At 41.1% G+C, this 27,437-nt stretch overlaps 1 protein-coding gene across 3 annotated transcripts in view; it reads right to left on the reverse strand.

Moving 5' to 3' along the window:
• Positions 1-27,437, reverse strand: part of KCNIP4 (potassium voltage-gated channel interacting protein 4) — a 927,129-nt gene that overhangs the window by 513,184 nt on the left and 386,508 nt on the right. The gene's annotated exons all lie outside the window — the stretch shown is intronic.

The raw sequence follows: 27,437 nt of genomic DNA on the forward strand, positions 1-27,437 counted from the left end.
GTGGACAGAGTGAAAGAGACTTTTTCTCTGCAGTGTAAAAACTATTTGGTGAGGGAAGGGGATAAGTCTGTACTCCAGCTCCCTGGGATGTCATCAAACGTCTCCAGGGGAGAGATCAGAATTCACACCTCTCAGGAGCTCTCGACTTTGAGGGTTGCTAGTCAAACATCCTTTTACCCAGGTGCCGATGTTCTTGCTCAGAAAACCCCAATTATGCAGAAACATGAAAATATTCATAGGGACCAATTTCCCACAAGAGCAGGGATGGTAAGAACTCTTTCCTTCAGAGTACAGTCAGAAGCTAGAATGCGATTATTCAGAGATGAAGAGGAGAAGCAAAGGAGCACAGGGGAAGTCAGAAGGAGGAAGTGAGTCAGCCCCTCAGGGGGGGCAGCTGTACCCACGCGGGGCCCCCCACTCGGCATTTTCACCTGCGCTCTGTAATGCACGACTCCTGGAATGTGAAATAATCCTGACATATCCTTCTGCGGTAAGTGCCTTTCTGCTATAGAAGTCTTTCTATGTTGCATACTGTATTGAGACAGTAACATATTCATAATGCCATCCCCAGCTCTGGCATCCAACACGTATCTGGAGGGTAAAATGTGTTGAAAAATTAATAATCCAGAGCATTACCCCATTGTATCCCAAGCAATAGTTTCCCAGATAATTTCCTGAGCATACTTCTGATTTCTAGGGTGTGATATACACACTAAGGTGATGATGATGATGATGATAACGATGCTGATTTTGGTGGGAAAGAATGGAGAGTGTATGTGTGCAAACTAATGGTCATGTTGAGCCAAAAAGGACTGAGTTTCATACGACCTCCATCATTACATCATTTAATTACATCTTTGGTTACTCATCTATACAGTAGAAATAATGATGACAATAGTTATAAGCACAATATCTACTATATCTAATACATAATATCTATCTTGGAATGCCTAAGTAAAATGATATACCTAACAACTTAGGAGGGCTCAAAAATAATTAGCTATTGTTAATTAGCATTGTTTGATTTTTTAAAAAGAAGGTAAAGCATAGGAGAACAAGGAAGCAAATAGAACAATAGAGTTTTGGGGTTGATTCAATTTGGTTTTGCGTTAAGTCAAGTCATTGTCATAACCAATCCACGGAGAGATAGGCTATGCAGAAGAGATTTAGGAAAAAATTCATAAGATCCAATCCTCCAAATGAATCTCAGCACATGCAGAAATTGCACTGCCTAAGGCTGTTAGAGTTGGGCAGAGACAAAAGGATAAGGTCTCATTTAAGTCTCTCTTGCGTTCTACACTTCTCCCCTCCCCCACGAACACCACAGGTCTGTCCGTCCGCGGCCTGCTGTGAGGACCACCGAGGGCTTTCTTCTTGACTGCCTCCTTCTATTTCTCGCGTCCAGTCACTCTGTTCTCCACAGCCGTCTGTGGGATGTACACATCACAGTAAGTCGACATCCTGCTGAAAGGCCTTTAATATTGTCCTAATAAGGGGACCCAAAATCTGTAACATGGTCTAGCAGATCTTCTAGTTCCTGGCATGCTTTCTCTCCAGTGTCCCTGACACTTTCTCCTGTAACTGACTATTCCACATACCTTTTATTCTTCATTGTCTCCCCTCCCGAATATGTAATTATCTCTAAGGAGAATTACTGCTATTCAGCTTTCAGAATGTAGCTTAAAGCTTAAGAGGCCGTTCTCTCAGAGAATTCATTCTTTATTCTGAGCCAATGCAGGACACACCCAAACTGTCATTCCTCAGGTGGAACCTATATTTTCTCCCTTGTGTAGCTCTTCACACTACATGATTTTAAGCAGCATCTGTCTCTGACTAACCATGGAAGAGTATCGACTGTTTGTATTTAGCCTCCCCTCCGTGTAATGACATACATTGATATCTTTTGCTAGAAGAGGTTAAAAGAGAAAGGAATTATGTTTAGTATTTGCCTTCATAAACACTAACTTGAAGATCGGTGCCAGAACACAATCACAAAGGCCAGGGCATTGAAATTATTCAAACAGTTTTCTTTAATTCTAAAAATTTCCCAGTCTACCTTTACAATTGGTTTTGTTATAAGCCTTCAGTTGGGGGAAATTGACAGAACTTATTTAAGAGAAGGTCCCATAGGGGGGAAAAAAAAAGAACTAGAAGAGACTTCTGCTATTAAAAGGGAAAGAGAAGAGAAAAAGAGACGGGAGGTTCCACGTTCACCTTTCCCTCTTGGGGGCGATGCCTTAAATGGGAACAACAGAAGCTCACCTAATTGAGGTGGAGTTTCCACACTTTCATCTTGCCCTACTTACAGAGTGTGTCCCTGGGGCTCATTGTTGCCTATGTAACCCTCACTGCCTCATGCAAATATCCGTTGAATGACAAAGTAAATGAGTAATGTTAATTTCTGAAAGAGAATGATTTAAGGAATGTGTTTCCGTAACTGTCACCCATAATCATTCTTTCTGCACTTGCTTCCATCCCAGAACTCCATGTTCCCATTGCACTGCTCAACCTAATTGACTTTTTTAAATTTGGCCGAGTCTTTGATTGCAAAGGTGACGTGTTTTCACTGAAATCCACAGAGAGAAAAACCACACTGCTAGCACTGGTATTTCCTTTGAATATCAGGCCTCCTGCATGAGAGCCATGTGATTTATGAGCTTTATTTTTTTCATTCAGTGGTTCCTTGCTTTTCCAAGACTGGATGAAAGGCAGGTGAAGGCTTGTAAAAGTGCACATACCGTCTGCATTAGTAAAGGAACAGGGTCTCAACATTCGGACGATCTAATCTATTACAGTGTATGTTTAGTAAAAATTAGTGAAAGAAGTTTCCTTTCTTTAGACCTATCTCACATCATTCCTAGTAAATATTTACCTAAGATTCTTGAAATCAAAGAAAGAGGCAAACCCAGGCATTAAAAACAAAAAACCAAAAAAACGGAACTTTAGGAGATTACAGATAGTTCTCCACTTCTCGCCTACTGTGTCATCTTAATTAGTAAACATTAACCAAATATCTTTCAGGGAGGATATGCACAGTATCATATCCTGAGAGATACAAAAGCTGGGTAGAATAGAACCTGCCCCCCAAAGTGCATAGGCTGTTTTAATTTATTTTAATTTTCCAATCACTTTCGTGCAGCCCTTGTCGCTGACTGCAAACGTCTTTTCATAGAACATAAAAAAGCAGAAATTTGTCCAGGACTGCAATGAGCATATGCAAAATTTTAAAAAATGGAGGAACACTTTTTAGTTTTTTGAGGAAATTCCATACTGTGTTCCCAGACCAAAAAAAAAAAAAAAGTGGAGGAAGAGATATTAGAGAAGAGAGAAATAAAAACACAAGGGAAATGAAAAAAAATAGAATTTTTCTCAATAATCTATTTTTGTTTGGCCTTTGAAGGACTCTGGTTCTCTCTGGTCTTTTCTCTATCTTGCCCTCATGCTTTTAAATTATTAATGAAATAAAATGGATAGGCATAAAATACTACCTTCCTCAAATATGATTTACTTATTATAGACTTAACAAATAGCTAATTATCACAAGTACAATCTTATGTCAATTAAGCACTTTACAATAAATATTTCAATTTATTAAGAGACAATTAAACTACCAATGATAACACTACAGTCACTTTTTCTTGACATGAGTCAGTAAAAACCTTAATATTTAACCCTCTTTTATCTTTCTATACTTCATATTTGAAGTGTAATATTAAATATGTATATAATATTAAATGGGAAGAAGAATTTAAGTAATAGCTTAGAGAGCTATAAATGAATAAAATAAGCAAAATCATGAAAGATATTTCTATATATTCAGATTAAATATATGCATATATATAATTTTATTTATCATTAGCCTATCAACAAAAGAAAACACAAAAACTCTTTGGAGTTTTACATATGTTTGCCTTCAGTGTTGTACGGCCTACTCACAGATATGAAGAGCAATGTGTAAGAATATTATTCAGCCCTGGCTGGTGTAGCTCAGTGGATTGAGTGCTGATTGCGAACCAAAGTGTGTCCCAGGTTCGATTCCCAGTCAGGGTACATGCCTGGGTTGCAGGCCATGACCCCCAGCAACTGCACATTGATGTTTCTCTCTCTCTCTCTCTTTCTCCTTCCCTTCCCTCTCTAAAAATAAATAAATAAAATCTTAAAAAAAGAGAATATTATTCATCATGGAGAAGGAACAAACATGATCCAACATAGATGGACCACAAAAACAATATGCTGAGTAAAATCAAGAACAAAAGGTCATATAATGTAGTTTAATCCATATGAAATCTCTAGAAAGACAAATGCCTAGAGACAAAGTATTTTCGCAGTATTGCCAGGTCCTGGGGGTGGGAACAACAGAGACCGTGGGGGAGCACGAGGGCCTTCTGGGTATGATGGGAATGCTCTAAACTGGGTGGTTGCGATGGCTGCAAACCTTTGTAAATGTAATGAGAACTGTTGAATTGTATGCCGAATATCAGTTCATTTTATGATATGTAAGTTATACCTTAAAAGCTATTATAAAAATCTGTGCATTCACTCTCAGATGAAGGGGTCAAACAGTTAGACTACACAGCAAACAAAAGTGTACAACAACAGGGCTTTGAAAGCCTTGACACACTCGTTTCAGTTCTGTTATTATTTTAGAACACACCCTTTTTTGCTTCTTCACCTGAATTTCTTAGGAGTACTTAAACATGTAATTTCCTTTGGTTAACATGACTAAGACATGGGTTAGCTTTATTTTCTATAAAACCTAAACTATTTAAAAAGGAAACCTTCTAATTAAGCATTTAAATTCTATTTTTGTTTCTTTTCTGCCCAAGAGACTTCATATCAAATCACACCCTCAATACCTTTCAAGTCGATCATTAGCTTTTCATTCTCACAAATGCACTCCAATTATCTGAGGGCACGACTAACTCCTTTTGTGCGGGAGGTACTATTTTTCCTGAACTGAGGGTGAAATTTCCAATCATGGCTAAGAAGCTGTGGGACTCAATATAGAAAATTTAGGCTAAGAAGTGGGTGGATCCATAAAGAAAATTTTAGGTAAATTACAATTTTTTTCCCTGGAAACAGTCATATTTAGCATTTATTGATTTAAGAGATGTTTATTGAGCATCTACTATGGGCCGGGCACTGTTTTAGGCACTGGTGGGTAAAACTGAAAAATATCCAATTTTAAGGTTTTAATTTTCAACCCATCATTTCCAAACCTCTAGTAAAGCAATGTTTCCTGGCTTTTTAAATCATTGTGGCTAATTAACAGGACTGGTACCCATGCCTGGGAAAGGCTAATGAAGCAAAATACAGCCTCACCTGCACCGTGCCTCCTCTCGGTGAGATCAGAACTGGAGGAGCCTATTAAGTGAGTACATTAGTCAGGATTTCTAGGGTGTCTCTTGCAGGACAATGGGCTTAGTCTTTACCTGAGGCCCAAGCTTTAGATAAGGGTGACTCAAAGAGCGGTCTGACTGAGGGACAATGGTTCTCACATCTGGGGCTCTGGGGAATAGAGATTACAGCCCTAGAAACCCCGAGGCATGTGGCTTGGGCAATGTGATTTGGGATTTACCAGGAATCAGGGGAAGGTGAATTCAGTAGGAATGGGTGGGGACTAAGGCTAAGTCTAGCCATTATATGAGTAAGAATTACCCAGGTAGGTTAGACACAGGAGAGGATTTTTCCAGAAAGAGTTAGCCTGTCCTTTTTCAAGTTTCTTAAAGAAACTTACTGCCAGCCACCAACCATAGCCAACGTGAATTCTAGTTCCGATACAAGCATAAAGCAAACTAAGGTATGAGAAAAGATTCATTGTCTTTGTTTCCAGGGGGAAATTGGATAACATGCTTGAACAGTAATGGGTGTGGGCACCTAGAGGGAGGAACTGGTCTGGGAGTGTCTGAGGGCTTTTGCAGGGGTGGGACTCACACAGAGATGGCAAATAAAATAATTATCACAAGCGAAGGGCTATCGCGATTACTTCCTCCTGCTGTTACTTCTAAATCAGAGAAGTGCATTATGCTGTCCTTTTTAAAGCCGACACACTGAAGCGTTCCAGTATTAGTCGTATGCATTCCTTTTTCAATGTAATATCCTGTTTTGCTACCAACACAATGGTGCAGCAGGGACATCAGGCCACTGGGATGCTGATAGGCTGCCACAGTGAAAGGCTGTACAAAAGTCAACTGAAATAAAAGTTGGTATTTTTTTCCATAAGAATTCATATAACTCACGGTGCCTTTGGTCAGCATTAAAATCAGCTGGCGGCTTCAAAAACAGCACAACTGAGGTGAGCAGAGGAAGCCCATAATCACGCTCAGTGGTGGAAGGGAGCTATCGTGGAATCCATTATATTTTTTAGGCAACTTACAATTGGGCTCCCCATAGAAATAATTCCAACACACAACATTTCAGTGTCATTTAAGGTGGTAGGCTTTCTGGTTGATTGGGCAAGATGGGAGGCATGATGCCCTGTGGTAGTAATAGAGGAAGTAAAAGATAGAAAATTGTACTGCAACAATTAAAATAAAAAATATACATATATAAAAAAAGAAATAGAAGGAATTAAGGTGCATATTTTTGAGTGTGAATTTAATCTCAGCAAAATCTCCAAAATAAGGACAGTAGACAAGAATCATCTTTTTATTTTGGTCATTTGTATCTCTGTAAGTGTATTTGCTTAACCCTCCAAACGGTAAAGTAAAACACTGTACAATGCATATCTCATTATTTGACCATCCATTCCTAACGAAACAATGTTTGTAACTTCTCTTCCCATCAGGCTATCTCCAGAGTAACGTTCATTAAGCCTCTTCCATTCCGATCATTCCTTTCATTCAACCCCATATGCGCCCAGCACCGGTTCTTCATCAGCCACAGAGAGGATTAAGACAGGAACTTCCTTTTCAAGAAGACTCCCCACTAACAAATCCTCGCTGACAGCCTGAAACGCTGTGGTAGCAGCGACCATCCTGAAACAGCACCTTACATCATACGTTCGCAGTAAGTAGTCGTAGAGTTAGCCTTTCTCCTCTTTTTTCTGCTTTTCTCCTCTTCCATTACTCTTTTCTTAAAGCTAGTACAATTTATTTCCCTACTGAGAAATCTTTTATCCTAAAAAAACTGACATAAAAGTGACTCCATAGTATATTCCTTCAACATGGTACACACTTACTAGCAACCAGTTAATGGTTTACACAACTATCTCAAAGTGGCAAAGGTTCTCATGAATGACTTTCCTTTGAAGGGAAGGAAAATGGCAGAGCTTGACAAAGGACATCAGCAATATTTTATTATGAAAACAGAAGAGGTCCACACAATATGAGGGAGGCCAGGCAATGACCCTCGGGTAAGCGTGCCGCATGGCCATTCCCAGCACAGCGCGGTGATGCTAAAGAGAGTGAGGCAGCCTGTGAAATAGGCCTACTCCAGAGCGGTTCTATTAGCAATGACTCAAAACTAATTTTCTGAGTATTCCTCAGGAAGATGTATGTCAGCATCATTTTACTGTCATTAATGAAGCACATGCTACGTGCTGTATATTCTTTTCCCTCACAATAGTCTGTGGGGGTGAAAGACACTATTAGGGAATGCAGAAGACTAACAGGTGAGGAATCCAAGGCTCTGAGAGGTGCAGTGACTCTCTCAAGGTCCTGTAAGGTAGATAAATGGATGGCCTAGGGTTTTAAAACCTTCGGCTGGGCCAACCCAGCTCTTTCCACCCTGCTACACCGCTTCTAAATTGGATCGTGAAATGTAAGTGCGGAGCCAGAGATAAAAATAGCCACATTATTCCAAATAGATTCAAAGACCTTCAAAAGCGCAGCAATGATTTAAGACATTATTTACAGAAGAAAAATCAAACAAGGCATCAAAGCAATGTAAAATACAGAGTAAAATGAGCTTCTGGGTGCATTTCTTTCAAGAACAACCTCATCAGATACAAGGAAATACGAGGGATGAGGCGCCTTGTCAACATGTCACCGTGGGTGCTTCTTCGATAAAACATATTGAATTAAAAATGAAGGGGGACCAGGATACCCAATAAACTCAAAGAAAAACAGGATAAAGTCTACAGACTATGTGTGAGAAGACACAGAAGAATATCAAAGAGGACCTTGGGAAAAGTGCAGGAAATAGTTAAGAGTCTGTAGAACCAAAGGAAATTTGAAATAAATGTAAGAAAACTCTAGTCCAAAACATGGCAATCATAGAAAAGTAGCACCAGTATTGAGTATTTCGCATAATAAATACTAAAAGGGTATGCACAAAATACTGATTTTTATTACCCACCCACAGTTCTTTGATCTGCTTTGTCTTTGATTCTTCCCGGACAGAATGTTATGAATATCTGCATACCACACAACAAGTAAATGCATTCAGAAAGTGTCCGTAAATGATGTTCAGACATGTTTAACTTCAGAACTGGTCCCTGAGGGTAATTTTGTTATAGATTATGTGCTGTATGCATCTCAGATACCATTCAGATATGAGTGCATATCACCAGCCCAGTTGGTGTAGCTTAGTGGATTGAGCATGTGCCTGCCAACCAAAGGGTCACTGGTTATGCCTGGGTTGCAGGCCAGGTTCACACTAGGGAGCGCATGAGAGGCGAGCACACATGGGTGTTTCTCTCCTTCTCTGTCTCTCTCCATTCCCCTGTCTCTAAAAATAAATAAATACAATATTTAGAAAAAAAGAGTGACTTAGTACCAGAGATATATGAGGGGAGACCCAAAAGAACCCAGAATTATCTTCTGGAGGGTGGATCCGTTGTAGTACAGGCTTCTGCCACTAGGTGAGTGTTCCAGGAATCCAACAGCATCAGTGTACCAGAAGGCATTGTTGTGAGAGGCTGCGTTTGGTTTCAGTGAGTTTTTTTGGACAACTTTTTCAACGTGTTTTCCTGTTTCATGATGGGTCATTTACAAGTCCTCCTGCTCACACCTCGCTGAATGTTCAGCAGTTTTTGACCAAAAACAGCATGATCCCTGTGCCCTACCCTCCCTATTCACCAGATCTCACCCAAGGTGACTTTTTTTTTTTTGTTTCCCCAGACTTTAAAAAGAGGTTCTCAAAGGAAACACTTTGCTGATGTGAAAGAGGAGAAAGAAAAAACCGCAGAAGCACTAAAAGGCATCAAAATTGATGAGTTTAAAAACTGTTTTAAGAAGTGGAAAAAAGCCTCAATATGTGCATTGTATCAAATGGAGAATACTTTGACTGAAGTTTAAAAAAGTAAAAATAAATACAAAATTTAAAAAATTAAATTCCGGGGGTGTTTGGGCCCCCCTCCCCCTTATAAGTTTAGAAGAAGAATTAATGTGAAGATAACGAAGAATGAAAATGTACAAGAAAGTATAGGGGAAAGCCTCAAAGGAGGATCAGATTTCAAGGTAGATTAATACATTCTATGAACAGACAGTCATTTGATTAGAATCATTAAAGACTGAACTATAAGCTTCCAAGGCAGGTTTGTACCCACAAAGCACCATATCTCAGATGTAATGGAAACACAGATATGGAAGACTCTAGACAAAAAACTGATTTATGTTTGATGCCTTGATCATATTGTTTGGTATGGTGCACCCAAAGTCACAATGATTAGTCACTTAATGAAATCTTATTACTAAATGTGCCAGCTACTAGGTAAGCACATAAATACATGCCACGTACCTGACATATTGTTCTCATGATCTCATTAGGGAACAGAGATATAAGAATATTCACAATATGCCTGGGCTGGTGTGGCTCAGTAGATTGAGTGCTGGGCTGTGAACCAAAGGGTCCTTGGTATGATTCCCAGTCAGGGCACAGGCCTGGGTTTCAGGCCCGGTCCCCAGAAGGGGGCATGCAAGAGGCAACCACACATTGATGTTTCTCTTCCTCTTTCTCTCTTCCTTCCCCTCTCTAAAAATTAATACAAAAAATATTTTAAAACATTTAAAAATAGAATATTCATAATATATTCAAAATTCTGCAATAGAAGTATGTATGAATAATCTTCTAGGAGCACAGACAGGCAGGCAGGGACAGTGCTCTGTTCTGGGGTAAACTGCATTAAGAAGGCATTACACTAGGTAGACTGCATAACTCTAAGTCAGGAAACCAGATTAGGCTCAAGCTGCTCAACGAATAATCACAGTCATTTCTCCCAACAGCCAGCATGAGCTCCTAATAAAACTTAATGCTTCTTGTTCTTTAACCATAACGAGGCATCTCAATTTAGCAAAGCATAATAGTACCTGAAAATCACTTAAATCAGAATTGATTGTACACGTATTGATTTTGGGGAAAATGCACACCACAAACGTATAACAGAAGTTACGATGTTTAACAGCCCTAAAGAGTGTGTCTATTTATGAGCACAAACCAAGGGACACGGTGTTACTGAATCTCACTATCACTACTCAAATTAGTGAGCTGGGGAAAAGCCCAGCGCCAATGGAGAAGCAGAGGATTTTTCTACATTGTGCTTACAAATGCTGTACAAGACAGAAAATAAAAGAAGTTAGACATGAAGTGCCTGAAGAAAAATATTAGGAAGGGAAATGCATGTGTAATCAATAGCTCCCTCAATGTGCACCAGCAACCTGGACACAGGCAGACAAATGGAATCCCCAGGCCAAAGCACAGCATTCAAGGAGGGCATGTTGCACACAGGTTCCGTGGACCCGGTCAAACCATCGGACGGTGGTCATCAGCGGGCTGCTTTGTTCTTTTCCTAGTGCAGTTTCCCCCTCTTCCTAGAGCTGAGGTCTCTCATCCCAGGCCTAGGTTGCAGGTCTAAATTCCCCACTCAGTCTGGACCTTCTGCGGAGGAGGCAGAAGGACCTCTAGATCAATAGTTCAAAGGCTCCACGATCCTACTGCCACCCCAAGTTTAACCTTCGTGTGGTAGAATTGATCCCAATTCTTCATCTCCCTGTAATAAAATTGTATGTCTATCTGACTGTCTGATGGTGAGCAGAGTATAAGTCACTGTATGAAGCCACGTGATTTGCTTTGGTTAACAGGCCATTAGAAGACCCGACCCAGGCAGAAGCTGCAAATGTGTCTATACAAGGTGGGGCAAGCGTAGGCTTACGACTGTTCATATGAAAAATAACACAATTAAACACGTAATTCGTGTTTAGATTATAGATAATAATAGAAGAATAAACTCTGTCTTCTGTGTACTCCCAAATGTAAACCTACTTCTACTCACCCTGTGTAACTGGGCTTTCTCTTTTATGACTTAGTGTCCAGGGCCTGGGCTCCAGAACGAAAATCTATGGAACAGATCTAAGTTGAACCTCCAGCTTTTAGCCAAGCATAGCTGAGCTCATCTGAGATCAGACAGAAATAGTATGAGAATAAACACTCTTGTAAGCACTGCATTTTACAGTTGTTTGTTTTCTAGCATTATTGTGGTAATAGCTGATGGATACACGCGCTTCTGAATGTTAATAGTTGCTGAGTTAATTCTCTTGATCTTTTCAATCAAGATAAGCCTTCTACTAGTCTTCCACTCTATCGTCAGGAACCAGGTTAATGTGCTGCCATATCCAATTTCCTTTCTGCCTGAGTCCCTTTGGTTGGGGGGATGCTATTGGCTGTCATAGTCTCCTGACATCCTGCCTGGTTGAAACCCACCATCCACCTGCTCCCATACATAAAACCACCAAGTGCTGTACATATGATGCTAGATAAATAAGAACCAACAATTACTACTACCATTTATTAAAAAAAAACTATAGGTCAGGCACATTTGAATATATGCTTCAATTAACTCTGTTAAATTTCAAAAAACATTGCAAGGCAAAATTTTTAGTTGCCATTTCCTGGGTTCAACTCATTCATTTTTTATTACTATCTCCCAGACCCCACAGTTCAGAAAAGGTAAGTAATCTGCTCAAGATATCCCGGGCTTTAAACACTACAGCCAGGATTCAAGTCCAATCATTGCTTTTTAGGGCCTTCCACAGTGCATATGTAAAATGGACAGATCATAAAGTCTTGAGGTAATAAGATAGATGTCCTTGTTATAACTGAATGGTTCCCAAGGGATAAAAACTGTTTACTATATAGACCTAGGAATGCCAATAAAATTTCTTGGCTCGCCTATAAGATAGCATGTACCATGTCACCTGGCAAGTATGGTCAGAGAATCGAGGATGGGTTGGATACGGTGATGCTATTCTCATAAAAAAGTCATATCATTAATTGCAGCCATCCTAAGAAAAAATTTTGATGAAGTTTTCATGCTTGCATATTTCCCTGCTGGGAGACTGTCTTGAATCTGTTCCTAAGTAAAAGACCATCATAAATCTGAACATAGGAGTTCAGCACTTGGGACCATACAGAACTAAGTTCAGATCCCACGTCTAATGTTTTCTAGCTTGATAACATTACGTAGTTTTGAAATGTCAGCTTTTGTATCTAACATGGGGATAACAGAAGTAACTACCTCACAGAGTCATTAAATGAATTATGTAAAAAGTGTCTTATAAAATAATTTAGCACCATATTCAGGATAGATACAGTGTGGCTGCCTGAAAACACAGGCACCAAACTCCTCTCCCATCACTGAGAATGGGAATTCTTCTTTGCCAAAGGAGAGCGCGCCTTCTGAGGGCAGAGGAGGCGAAGGGCACGTGCACACAGTTCCCATTTCAGACCAAGAGGAGGTCATAGGAGGAACATGAAATGTAAGCTGTTTTGGTAGCTGGCACGCAAAAACGTAAACCTCAGCATGACGGAGAATGTGTGGGCGAGCAAATATATGTTGGAGGGGTGCAGAGGGTCTTTGAAAGGTAGGACCGTGCATTACATTTTGCAGAAGCAACCAGATGCCATTACAGTCCGTGGGACCAGGGGACGTCACTGTTTAAAGGTCAACAGGACTTAAAACGCAGCTACCTCCATTTCGTACCAGCGAAATGAATCCATGTTTTGAGCTGCTGTTTTCACCTCTTCATTGTTTATTGGGTTTGAGTCTAATTGGACTTGGCAGGAACCATGGGAAGCCACTAATTAAAATGATTAACAATATCAATAACAGCAAAGGGAATAGAAAAGGAAGCCTTTATTTTTAATGAGCTAAATACCGATTCTGGCTGACTGAATGAAGAGGAGTTAATTGAGGAGTGACACTGGATAGCAAATTTCAAAAACGTCCCTTTTCATCCTCTTAATAAAGGGCATATTTTCCGGAAGCTAGGAGCTACACCTGAATCACAAATATAGATAACAGTTCTTTTTCCGTTCCACTAGCTGAATTAAAACCAATCCCTAACCTTAGATATCTGCAGACACCTTGTGGCTAACAATGTCGTTTAGTAAATGCCGTGCTTAAAACTGGTTATACTCCAGCTTTCCATTGACCTTAGAGTAACTGTAATCTGCTTTTACTGACAAACACAGTTCCTGCAAATGGTCTTTGAATAGACACAATAGCAGGCCATGGTCCGGGCTCGAGCAGACAAGCGGAGGATACCCCTTGAGGATGTCTTTACTATTACATCTTGCAACACTGGAGTGGCATATTTCTGGAGCACAAGTGAAACCATTTGGATGGTGCATTTCTCCACTTAAACTGCTTTACCCTCTAGCCCCAGAGGGGTTCATCACTTCATTCTTTTTTTTAAGATTTTATTTATTTATTTTTAGAGAGGGGAGGGAGGGAGAGAGAGAGAGAAACATCAGTGTGCGGTTGCTGGGGGTCATGGCCTGCAACCCAGGCATGTACCCTGACTGGGAATCGAACCTGTGACACTTTGGTTCACAGCCCGCACTCAATCCACTGAGCTACACCAGCCAGGGCTCATCACTTCATTCTTAATGCCCAATCGGGATTCTTCCTCAGAGCAGATGAAGGCAATGTCGTGGGACCTGTGTGTTGACATGCGGATCGTTCCGATGGCTGCCAAGCATGAGGTGTGCCCAGTCCGAACCTGGTACCTATCTTGTCCTTCCTTTCCTTGGCAGTCCTGTGGCGCCCAGAGGGGCTCTGATTGAAGGCACGGGAATACGTGACACCATATTACCGTATTCTACAACCCTGAGGTAATTCCCCTTGACAACTGTCGACATGAGAAACATCCAAATCTATGGAGAATTTTTACGGGTTTATTGGAGCCAAACTGACGACAATTGCTGGGAAGAAAAATCTCAAACGGCATGAGAAAATGCTCCAGGGAACAGTAGTTTTGCACCTTATTTTATACATTATGATCAAAGGGTTACAAAAAAATCCATTGGTGATAGATGAGGGAGGCAGGAGAAAGCAAAGTGGGAAAATCTCTGGGATGGATAAAGAGGAAAAGGAAGGGGCATATACATCTTTTACTTTGGGGCATATAGGATAGATAACAGTTAGCAATGGACATGACAACAAGAACAACGAGGGGTCCTGGGGTCTCTGCTCTGGTGGGTCACTGTGCCCCGAGAGGTCTGGAGAAAGGAAGTCACCCTGATGTTCCAGAGGTCTGTTATCATAGGTGCAAACACATGATGAACAGGCTTAGCTGAGGTGAAGACTGACCTCTCTCCGGGGAGATACCGGCCTAGGACACGGCTGCCCACCCTGAACTGCTTTTAGTTAGAAGTTTCCATTTCAGACCAACCTGTGTGGCTACTTTCGCTCTCTGAGTTTGCAGGGCCACCATGCAGGCCTGCCCTGGACTTGTTGGGTTTAGTATACTGTGGCCTCTTTTTCATCCATGAAACTCTGTATTTTACTTACATTTTTACATGTTTTTGGGCATGTCCAGTTGTGATTTAACTTTTGAGTTATTCCTCCATCCTTGATTTAACAATCACCAACACGTGCACAGAACTGCACTGCTTCCAAAATAGGGTCACAAAACCTCCACATATTTCTGTCTTGCCATATTGTCCTTGATTCCTGAATCAATTGTTCTGAAATTCTGAGTATCCAGCTCAGAGACATCCCTGCACTTGCCGGCTTTGTGCCAGCTGTGTGATTTGGGGTGAGTTATTCAACCGACCTGTGCCTCATTGCCATACCTATAAAATGGGAATAAGTCTATCATATGACTATTGGGGTTGCCATGAAGATTTAAAAAAGTAATTCTTGTGTAAGTACTGAGCACTTCGCATGGCCCCAAACAGCGACCCCCCTCCTTGTCTGGCTCAGTATTCCCACGACAACCACTGTTCTGTGAGTCCGTTCGGACCAGGACAGTGGTGCACATTTGTGTTAGCATCCCTGGTACCTGGGGCTTCATCAGGAATGGGGCTGCCATTGTACCAAGCGGCAAGTCAGAGCTCTGAGAGGGCACGTAACCTTCGATCCTTCCCAAGGAGTCAAGAAAGGGGAAAAAAAAAGTTCTCCTTTAAGTGCAGTGCTCTTTCTTCCATAGCTGTTTCCTCCCCAATAAATTTCTTCTTTTCTCTCACGCCCTGAACCTATTAGATGGCTAGGCATTGGGAATGCTCAGGTGTTACTTGTGCTGAATACTCTTTTAGGCTCTGTCTTCTTGTGATGCAAAGTGAACCAGGAGACAACAGGCTGGTTCGTCTGGCCTCACTCACAACACTGTATCTCAGGCCCCTGCCTTCCATAAACTTGAAAGACTCTCTTGCAAATACTTTTAAGAGCAGCCTGTTATGTGTTCACCATAATGAGAATAACCTTTTCCCAGGTAACCTACTGGAGGGAAGCGCAGATCAATATTCTGAACGCAGAAGCTATTTCAGGAAATATCAGAAGCTATCAATTCTCAACTAATTGGGAGATTGTTTTTCCAAGAGAACGGCGATAAAATTTCAACTATTCAAATCTCTGTAATCATTTTATTTGTCCTGGTCTCTAGAGGGATTTTAGGCAAAGACTCCAGTGATTGCTTTGTTATTTCGACGGCGCCCAGTAATTTTCCAGCGTATTAAAAGACATTCAGTGTTGACTGGTAGGGGAGAAATTGGGCATCTGCCTGATGGAACTACTCATTTTCAATCAACATAATTACTCTGTATTAACACATCTGCTGTTCAAACAATATCGCATTTTCCTTTTTTTTTTTTTGGTAATAATTAACTTGATGGGATCTGCACTATTCAACTTGAATAAATCTCAGAATCATTTCTATATTGGGAAAATTGCGCTGAGGCGCATGAAATGATTGGGTTTGAGCTACTGAGTGTCAGTCTCATAACTCAATTGCACGACCTCCTGAAACAAAACAGAACAAATCAAAGAGTCTAATTTCTGGAATGTACAGCAATTTATATAATATTGAAACTATACAAATAACATCTAGGGAGAGAAAATATTTTCCCCAGGACCTCTAACACTGTTATATTAGGAAATATCCAATCAGTACCAAAGGCTGTCAAAATAATCTTCTTTGCTCAAAATTTTGACCACATTCTTCCCTTCCTCAAACCTCCAGGGCAGCCTGTCACCTTCCCTGTCAAATTTAAATTGTTCTCCCTGCTTCAGGGGCTTCTGCCCGCCCTTGTTTACGATGCCTTTGTCAATTTCCCTTTCCCCATTGCCCATTCACTGGTTCCTGGGACTTTAATTGAGTGGAAGAACAATACACTAAATCAGAAAGCACAGATCTTGAGCAAATTATATAACCTCCCTGAATCTTGTTTTCCTCCTCTCCCCCTGCAGAAAAAAAGATCAAAAGGCTAGTAACAGATCCCCCCCACCTCCCACCTCCACTCTGTCTTTCTGTTATAACCCCGCATCCTTCTATGATTACTTTCAAGTCCACTGTACATGCCTCTTTATTTCAGAGACACAGTCAGGTATACTGAAGACGGAGCATCTGAAAGAGAATGGCAAAGGAGGTTTGGAGGATCTGGGGAGAACACCATTGAATAGCTAACCTGGCAACTTTACTTCATTTAAGAAATACCTACAAACATCTATTGAAAGAGGTAAGATACTCAAAACCAGTCCCACTTTCTATAGTTTATCAACCTATGCTTTGTTTTTGTTTTTTTTTCCCTTGTTTTTCAACTTTTCAACTTTACCTCCACCCCCTCCTTTTTCCCCCCATTATGGCTGAGATCAAGAAATTGCTCTCAGACATCCTGTCTGCCACTCCAGACCGGGCCAGTGACAGCCAGGGAGAGGTGAGCACTGACAAACAGAGTGAGACGCCACACTGGACCCCTCTTGTCCAGCGCACACAGATCCCCAGAAGGGAAGAGAGTGAGGCCTTCAGTAATTCTCCTTCCCCTGCACTTGGGGATTATAGTGTCACCACTGATAGCAGAGTCCTGATGGATTTTACCCATTGAAGACAAAGTATCAGTTATGCTTCAACTAAAGTGACCAGACCCTTAGTCCCCACCCTTTGTTTTCCTTTGGTATGTCCAAATCCTCTGCTCCTGTTCGCTCTTGAATTACTACAATTGGAAGCAGCTTTTTGCAGCAAGGTCGATAATGATTGCTACATTGTTAAATATAAGAGGTAATGTTCTAGTGTCCCAGGTTCGATTCCCAGTCAGGGTACATGCCTGGGTTGCAGGCCATGACCCCCAGCAACTGCACATTGATGTTTCTCTCTCTCTCTTTCTCCCTCCCTTCCCTCTCTAAAAATAAATAAATAAAATCTTTTTTAAAAAAAGAGGTAACATTCTGACCTTATCTTACATGGAATATCAGGAACATGCAAACCACCTCCTTTCCTTACAAATCTTTGTTTTCTTGTTATTCAGAGTACAATAACCTAATTTCTTCCAATCTCACGGATAGCTCCCACACCACTTCTTTTTCTTCCATTTTCATTTATTTTACTTATTCTGACTTTTTAAAAAAAATTGTTTTATAATTACAGTTGACATGTAATATTATTTTACTTTCAGTTGGGCAACACAGTGATCCAGGGGTGTCGAACCTTTTGGCGTCTTTGGGCCACACATTAAATACACAAACGAATGAAAACTGAAGAGCAAATAAAAGGTCCATACATAATTTTCATGATATCCGCCACCACACTTAAGCAAAAAAGTCCTCACTTAATAACCCTAATTATGCAGTAGACCTTCTGATAATCTTTTAAAATCATCAAGCAGGTCCCAGGTTTGTGATTACTAAAGTAGAAAATGTACATATCTCAGTAATTAAAGAGTATAAAGCAGTAATAAAACTAAGTAATGTTTTGTCCTGGCTATGTGGCTCAGTGGATTGAGTGCTGGCCTGCAAACCAAAGGGTCACTGGCTTAATTCCCAGTCAGGGCACATGCCTGGGTTGTGGGGCAGGTCCCCCGGTAGGGGGCGCATAAGAGACAACCACACGATGTTTCTCTCCCTTTCTTTCTCCCTCCCTTCCCCTCTGTCTAAAAATAAATAAATAAAATATTTTTTAAAAAGCTTTTAAAAAACTAAGTAATGTTTTAAGTAAATTTATGATTTTGTGTTGGGCCACATTCATAGCCATCCTGGGCCACATGCAGCCCGCAGGCCACGGGTTGGACACCCCTGGATGAGGTGTTTATAGAGCTTCTGTTATTCTTCTCATCTGATTCTTTGTCACGTTCCCACCTCTGAGCATTGGAGCTCAGGGCTCAGTTCACACAGCACTTTTTCCTGTGTTGATTTACCCCCTTGAGGGTATCACCCGGGCTTACAACGTTAAGTCCATCAATGCACAAACAACTCCCATCTTCATTTCTATGTCCCAGACCTCTTGGGGTTCACATCAAACTCCTGAGAGGTATCTAATAGGCACTGCTACTTTATGACTTCTCCCCTAAATCAGTTTCAACTTGACCTTCCCAGTTGGACACTTTGATGGGTAAATGGATTTGGACAGCTCAATGGATTTCCTCATATCAGGACTACCACTTACCATTTATAAAATGAGCTTGATAATAATGTTCCCCATGCCACACATGGGAATATTATACGGATCAAATAAAAGAATGTGAAGAATTTGAGAATTTTAATCGCTTTATAAATGTAAGCTATTCTTCATGAAGTTAACTCATAGATTCATCATGTACCACTCACTATTTATGACTATTTCAAGGTATCACTAACAAGATGGTCTGGTATTTCAAAATGTGAGAATTCAGGCACTAACTTTAGATATTCTGGTTACAGATCTGAGGACAAATGGGTGGTTTTAAAATACAGAGTCAAAATTATATGACATAAAAGTGAATGATAATGGTATAAGAGAGGTATTTCATACTTTGAAAAGAACATCAATTTTTTAAAATAATAAAACACAAAGTCCTAATCACAGACAATAGGAGAATTTTCTTAAACGTGTGATAACAGCAAGTGTTTCTTTGTCATCTGAGGTTAGTTTTCATTCCACAGTTGCTGCTTTTTCTGAGTAATGAGTAGCAAGATCGCTTTTCTGTCTGGCTCTTTGTGGCTGAGAATAGCAGCAGCATAAGGTCAAATGTCAGCGGTAAAACATTTGTAAAACATGATCACTGTCTCAAACCTCCACAGTGGTGCAATATCCCAGAAAATATTATAATACAAGTGAATTCAGCTTTATGGGGCAGTGAAAGAGTTTAAAGTCAGAAAAAATGTTTCTGAGTCCTGGTTCTGCTATAGACATATGTCATTCAGCCATCAAAACGTTCTTTTCCACGGCCTGGGGCAGTCGTTTCAGAATGGGACTCAAGGAGGAAGGCCCTCTTGTTCTAGGGGGTGGAAGCTCATGTCACAGTGACAATGTGAGCCAGCTGCCCTGATAGAAGGGGCCACCTCATGGGTGTGACAAATGGGACAAACACAACTTCTAAGATCCGTCCCAATGCTGAGACATCATAATTACTTGGAGGAAGATAATAGATTAAAATTTGGAGTAAAAGTGATTGTGATAGGGAAATATAGGTAGTGATTACTAATTGAATCCTTTATATGGAACAGTAGGTGGTTTGCTACCTGATGAACATAATCTCATTTAACTATTCTGGCAATCCTGGAAAATGGGTTTCATTCACCTCATTTTACAGGTGGGGGAACAGAGGCACAATCTGGTGACAGCTTTACAGAGGACTAACTGATTAGCAGGGCTGAGAGTCCCGTCCAGTCCAGGCTTCTCACACTCCACCGTCCTCCCTCATTTGCTCTGGGACACTTGCTTGAGTCCCTCATCCACGCCAGCCTTGCTCTTGGCCCTCTGCCCTTTGCCTCAGGCAGCTCCTTCAAGCCTCACAGCATCACCATGAGCCACAGGGGAGAAGACTGAAGCCACACAGAGTCCCCAGAAAGTGTATGTTGCACTCAGTATCAGCGACACAACAAAGGACAACTTCCAGCTCCTGATTTTCAGGGCACTGGGAATGCTATCCCTAGGTTACTGCCTGCACGTGGTTCCCATCCCCTTACTGGTGAAACTTCTGTTTGCCCAGGAGGAAGCAGGAGTCTGTGATAGCTGAGCACTCACACCTGCCTTTGCCAAACCACCGGCCCTCGAAGCTAGGTCAATCGCTCCCCTACTGGTGAGTCTGCGAACTTTCTTTTTTGGCACCTCCATTTTCTCATCTGAAAACAATGACCCCTAAGAGCTGGTTTATAAAGATTAATTGGAGTTAAGTCATGTTAAAGCATTAAAATAATGCCTGGAGCTTAAGAAGCACTCAAACACATCAACTATTGCTATTGTTATTGTTGACCCAGAAGACGCTGGATTATATTGTTTCAACGGGCAGTTCTTATAACACTGCCTTAGGATCTCCCAGGGCAGCCCCCCTCAAACATGCTAAATGTGCTGAAAAACACATCCTGATTTAGTGGGTCTAGGGTAGGGCCTGAGGTCTTACTTTTCTTCAAGCTCTTAGGTGATACTAATGCAGCTGGACCGTCACACTTTGAGCAGCAAGGACCTAGGGCACTTTGTTAACTGCAGATTTGGGGGCCCTGCCTCAGACTCCAGGGAATGGACCCAAGAGACTGAGTGTTTAACCGGCTCTCAAAGAGATTCTGAGGCACACGAACACTTGAGAAGGCCGTGAGCGAGGCTGCTGTTGGTTCTATTAACATTATTTGACAGTGCAATTCACTGGAGACACAGCCTGATCGAATTCCTGATTCATCATCATGACTTCAGGGTAAAATGCTTCTGATGCTAAGACACCCTCCACCCTTTTCTGTAACAGAGATAATGAATCAATTTTCTGAGCAGAGTAAGTAGATAATCCTTCTCAATTTACTAACATAATTCACTAAATATTAGGGAGCATTAGAAGAGGCATTCTTTTTGCAAGCTCAACTAAGCAGTAGTTTTCTGGCACAAATATTAGGGATAAATAAATAATTTCATTCATTCAAGGTCAATAGCTTGCATTGGTTTCTATTATATACTGATATTCCCCCTGTTACTTTAGTAGTTTGTTTTGCATATAGCATCATATTTTTAAAAATTTCTTTTTGGTTTGATTCTGGATAGTTTAAGCTTTAAAATGCAGTCACTGGAAGGATACCAGGGTAGGAACTCAAGGAAGACATGAATAGTCAGTCTTTGAGTAGGGTTAGTGAGCAGAGCAGCTGATAGGGTGACTTACCACCCTAGTGTATCCAGGGCCACCCCAGTTAACACCAACGGTCCCAGGTTCTGGGGAAGTCCTCCAGTCCCAGGCAAATGGATGCAGTTGGTCACCCAGCAGCCTAGCAGAGACCTTGAAGTAGCCTTTCTATCTAGCAATTAATGTGAGTCTATTCAATTGTTCCTGTTCTTTGTCTTTCTTCAAACTGAATTGGCTTGGGTCAGATGTGTCTACTCCTGTCCCAATCAGCTCTGGGCAAAGAACAAATTATAGCTCTCCAGCCCCCAGCTACTGAGGGCCCATGCCTGTGAAACAAAGACTGGTTTCTAGAGAAGACAGAATCCAGGCAATGACCTGCGACTATTATAATCCCTCAGAAATGGCTTCTGATTACCTTGTAAACTCAATTTTCCTTTGCTTTGTTTTTCCAAATGCACCAGGGAGTCACAATCCAGTAAGATCAGCTCTGCCTCATTAGATCATAGCAGAGAGCTTGGTTGTGACAAAAACAACCAAAAAAGGACCGACATTAATTAAGCATTTACTCTATGCAACGAATTGATAGACAGACAGATAGATAGACATGAAAAACCCACTGATGCAGCTTCTAATGCATCATTTTATAGATAAGGTAACTAAAGCTTCCTATGGTTTCAAAAGCTAAATATTGAATCAAGATTTCCTGGCTCTAAGCCAACTGTCTATCTTTCCCTAATATTCTTTCTTTCTTTTCTTCCCATCATCCCCTTTTCTCTCACGCTTTCTGCCCTTCTTTCTATATACGGTCATTTGTATGTGATAGTCTTGTAGACATCAATCACCTTGTGTATAGTTACATACGACTAGATGTTACTGTGTACTCTTACCACTTGGGGTTTTCCATATTAGGCTAAGACAGAAATAAATAAATTGGCTAAATTGCACGTTTAGTAGGTGAAAAATTCTGACCCTGCAGACTAAACCCAGATCTTTCGATTCTACATCTTGTCCTGTTTTCCATCCATATGCCTCTGTCATGCCTCTGAATGCTTCATAGTCTGCTGATTAGCACAGCGAGAAGAAAACTGACTTTGGTTTTCTATCTGCAATAATAGTGATAGAATTTCCTCAATGCCTTCTCCAGGCAAAGCATTTGGTAAGCACTTTATGTGGAATTACTCTCAAATAAAGCAGCTGAGTCACAGGGACATCACGTAGTTTCCCTAAAACTAGTCAGGAAAAAAAAAAAAAAGGTCAGAGCCAGCAGTTGAATCTAGATTTATCTACCCCTAAAGACTTCCTTTCAAGTTTGCCAAACTATATTTTTTGCAGTCAGATCAGAATTTGTTTACGTATTCTATTGATCTAAGCAAGTTTGAACAATGATACAATATTGCTCGGAGATAACTTTTGTTTGTTATGCTGTTACTCATATTTATGGGTACAACTATGCTGTACACCTAGGTTAAAGTTTTATCACATCAATCTACTACCTGCCATTGTATTTCTTAAGCTTTATATGTCTTTAAATCAATGCATTCTTTGAAATTAAGCCTGTCCTAGTCATAATATCCATGAAATCATAGATGTGATGAACTTGTCATATAATTTCTAAAACACATTAAATTAAATTTCGAAATACTAAAAAAAATTGTTTACTACTAATAGCAAGGTGCAGATTGCTAAGCACTATACATAAGGGTAATTTTTGTATTGCAGATTTTCTTTGTCAATTTTACTGAAAGAAGGGTTGATTCCTTCTTTTATAGTGTGTCATTTTACAAATTTGAATAATCGAAAGAAGGCAGTTTAGTAGATGCTTGGTCTAGGGAAACACTATATTAGAAGTCTTCATTGCTGAGTCACTCTCAGGATATGTTTGCATCTCTTTCCAAGAGAAGCAGATAAACTCAGAAAGCTTTCCTGTGGGGTCAGCTAGCTGGGTCCAGCGTGCACAGCTCCCATTAGACCCACAGAGCTGGAGTGGCTGTTCCACTGCAGAGTTACCTGTAGTTAATGTTCTGTGATAAATTATAGACTGTGATGCTATTCATAAATTCGCTGGTTCCCAACGAGCTCGAGGCTGTTTAAGAACTCCAAGGAATACCTTTTCATATCACACCCCTCGCTCGCCCAGGGGATCCAGGCTGTCCTGAGCTTTTCCTACGTCTTGTCCTCCGAAGGAACATTTCAAATTAGTCAAATTCTGAATGCGGTGACCTCTTGTGGCCTTTGCCCTTATCAACTTCAGTTACGTAAAAGAAACCTGTCAATTATATCAAACTATATCATCCTCACTCTCCTTCCATTTACTGATCTGCTTTGTGAAAGAAGTGTTTCATTTAGAGGATCTAGGTTTCTTCCTCGGCTTCTATTTTCAATTCCCACTGAATGAATCAGGTCACAGCTTATGATCATTTGTTACCTGCCACTGCTGCTCCTGGACCTCCCTTAGTAGACTGGCCAAGCTCTGGGCTGTGTTTCGTGTTCTCTTTTAATTCCTGGTTGGTGGCTTGCTGGCCCTTTCTCTCTACCTTCCCGCCTTTAATGCCTTCAGCATGCCAGCTATGTTTGTCTGAATTTTTCCAAAACGAGATGAGAAAATCAAATCTCCAGCTCCCAGTTCTCAGTGAGTAATCTTTTCAGGCAATTCTTTACCATTGTTTACTCTCTCAATTCCTCATCTTCCAGGTTTCTCCCTTCATGAAAAGAGCTCCCTAAAACAATCAGAAATGTCTTCATCTTAAACACAAAGCTCTTCTGGTGGGGATAGGAAACAGTGTAATATAAACAATGCAAGACGTAATTTATTCATGCAAATAAAAACCACACTAGCTGGCCAGCGTCCCTCTTTCCTACAGACCAGCCTCTTGTAGAGCGCAAAGGCAGATGGGAGATTCTGGGGTATGCAGAGCTGGCATATGGCAGTCCCAGAACAAGGTTCATCTAAAGCAAATGCCAAAACCATCTGATATGCAGGGTTGCTAGTGATGCACTCCTGTATTGCTCTATGGAAAACAAGAATGCCTTCTCAAATAAGGCAGTCTCTGAATTACATGTAGACACACACAGATAAAAGAATCTCTGCTCACGAACATCAGTTCTTGCCTGACTGGCTCAGTAGCCTGTTACCTAAGTTCTTGCCCTCCGTCTCATTCCCTGTGAATCCACCCTGCATGCAGATATCACAATGTCCCTCTTACTCTGTAAACTTGACCACGTGGATGTCCTGCCTAAAGCCCTCCTTCCACCTGCAACCTCAAGCAGTGGGTACGCCACGAAGAGATTCCGCTGATTGGAAACAAGTGTCATATGAAAACGAGTAGTGGGCATAAATAACACAACCATGTCGACAGGTCCCATGTGAAGTTCATGATCACTAAACGAAGAGATCCTTCAATGTTCCTGGGTCATCAGACCACATTACTAGAGGCAATTCTCCTAGATAACTGGCTCATGTCATCTCTTATTTTGGATTATTAATACCTGTTCTGTCCTCAGTTTCAGCTTAAGACCTCCCGGACAAATAGGAGCAGTCAAAAAAGAAATTCCTCTAGCTTCCACAGTGACGGCTCTCACTCACTTTCATGGGTGCTCACATACCTCCCTGTCTTCAGAAGCCACCCCTAGGTACAGTAAATGCCTCCACCACGTCCTCTCACTTTCTCAGGGATATTGTTCCTCTTCCCCCTATGTCCCCTTTCCCCTACTTTTTCATCAACATAGGAGCATGCTGCTATTTCTTTTTCACAACTGCCGTCATTACCACCACTACCACCATCATCATCTAAATCTCAGTTATTCTCATGTACCCTCCAGCTACTGTCCCACACTCACCAAAGGAGTATCTCAGATCTTTCCCTTCCATTCCTTTCCCCAGATAGCTCCTGGGCATATTGCAATCAGGCTTTTCGTCCACAGTTACCATGTCTGCTCTTGGTAAAGTCTCCTGTAGTGTCTGCTCTGCTAACCCCCACAGCCACCTCTCCATCGGAGACTCACCTGGCCTTTGGCAGTATTTGGGAGGGTCAAACACTCCATCCTTCTAGAAAGACGTCATTTTTTTCCGTGTCAATGACATCTAAATATACGAATGTTACTAATTCCTCCCCAGTTGCTCTTTCTGTCTGATTTGCTCCTTCTTCTCACCTCTATAATCTCTGAATAGGGCAGTCCCCCAGGGACTAGACTTGGACTTCTTTATTTTGTCCACACCGATGCCCTTTCTGGTCCTTATCCAGTCTCATGGCTTTAAATACCATGTAAAATGCTGATGATTCCCCAAAGTGTATCTCCACCTGCCCTCCAGACTCACGTGGCCAACAGCTTACTTGGCATTTCCACCTCAGTGTCTACTAGGCATCTCAAGCTTCTCCAGTTCAAAGCTGAGCTTCTGAGAGTTCCATTTCCAACTCTCCTTCCTCAGTCTTTCCCAGTTCCAGTACAGGCGAATTCTTCGAATTGCTGAGATCAAATGCATCGTGTCCTTGTCTCCCCTCCCACTCCTCATCCAGTCTGTGAGTTAATCTGTCTGAACTGCCTGGGAAGGATATTCAGACTCCAACCACTCTCACCACCCTCATTCCTTTCACTGTGTTCTGAGCCTTGTCCATCTCGAGCTTGAATTTCTGCAATAAATTTCTGACTGACAGCTCTGCTTTTCTTTTCATTTCTTCTGTACAGAGCAACCAGAGTGGTCCTATGAAAACTACATTTGGTGACATCACTCCTCTGATCCAACTCTCCAATGACTTCTGATCCCCAATCTGCAAATTTGGTAAAAACCAGTATCTTACAAAGGACTATGGGGTCTTGTGTGGTCTGGCCATCTCTTACCCCTTCAACTTGCTGTCTCACCTCTCTTTTCTCTACTCATTCTATTCTTAGTCTTGCTCACATTCACAGGTATCCTCCTACCTCAGAACATTTGCACATAACTCTCTTTCTCTCTGCCTAAGCACTCTCTCTCCCACCCCATATCTGCAAGGTTTGCCTTCTCACTATTGGTTTTTACCCAAATGTCACCTTTCCAGTGATAACTTATTCAGCTACAACACTACTGACTTGTTGAAGCCCATTTCTCTTTCGCTCATCACCCCAGCATTTATTTTTACCTAATTCACTCCAATATGTCTTTTTTAAAAAGAGATTTTATTTATTTATTTTTTAGAGAGGGAAGGAAGGGAGAAAGAGAGAGAGAAACATCAATGTGCGGTTGCTGGGGGTCATGGTCTGCAACCCAGGCATGTCCCCTGACCGGGAATCGAACCTGCAACACTTTGGTTCACAGCCCGTGCTCAATCCACTGAGCTATGCCAGCCAGGGCTCAATATGTTTTAAATATTTGTTCGACTGTCAGTTCCCTCCAGTGAGACACAGGTGTAGGACAGTGGAGTGTTCTTTCCTTACCCTCAGTGCCTGGAATGTTGCTGGGAAGACGGTGGGCACTTGAGAATGGTTGCTTAATGAAAGATGAAATGAATGAATGCATGAATAACTGAAGAAAGAAAAATTGTAAATGCCCACTGAAACAAAGGTAAGCCAACTTATGTGCTAGAAGATTTCTCCGGGTTCTTTAATTTGATAGTGCAGTTTACACATATCCTGGGAGAGGATGAGAAAGATAAAACGCCCAGTGTTTCCCACATGCAGCTGATCCCAGGGATGGGTTCTTTAGACCTGTGCTACTCAAAATGTGAACCAGTGCTGGTTCACAAATTATTAATTACTTATCTGCAATAAGAAAAAAAGAAAGGAAATTAGGAGCAACACTTTAGAAAAATCTTATAGCAACTTGAAAGTGCAGCAAAGAGCATTATCTGTTTGCTAATATTTAGTCTCATTTCTTAGTAATTCATCATTATTATGTTTTTAAAAGAATACTGTCAATTCATGACACATTAGAATAAATAATACTAATAATAAAATCCTGGTCGTTACTACAGATAATTTAAGAAGCAATTCCTTAAAGCATATTTTGGGAA

Source organism: Phyllostomus discolor, chromosome 1 (genome assembly GCF_004126475.2).
Source record: "Phyllostomus discolor isolate MPI-MPIP mPhyDis1 chromosome 1, mPhyDis1.pri.v3, whole genome shotgun sequence".
Classification (NCBI taxonomy): domain Eukaryota; kingdom Metazoa; phylum Chordata; class Mammalia; order Chiroptera; family Phyllostomidae; genus Phyllostomus; species Phyllostomus discolor.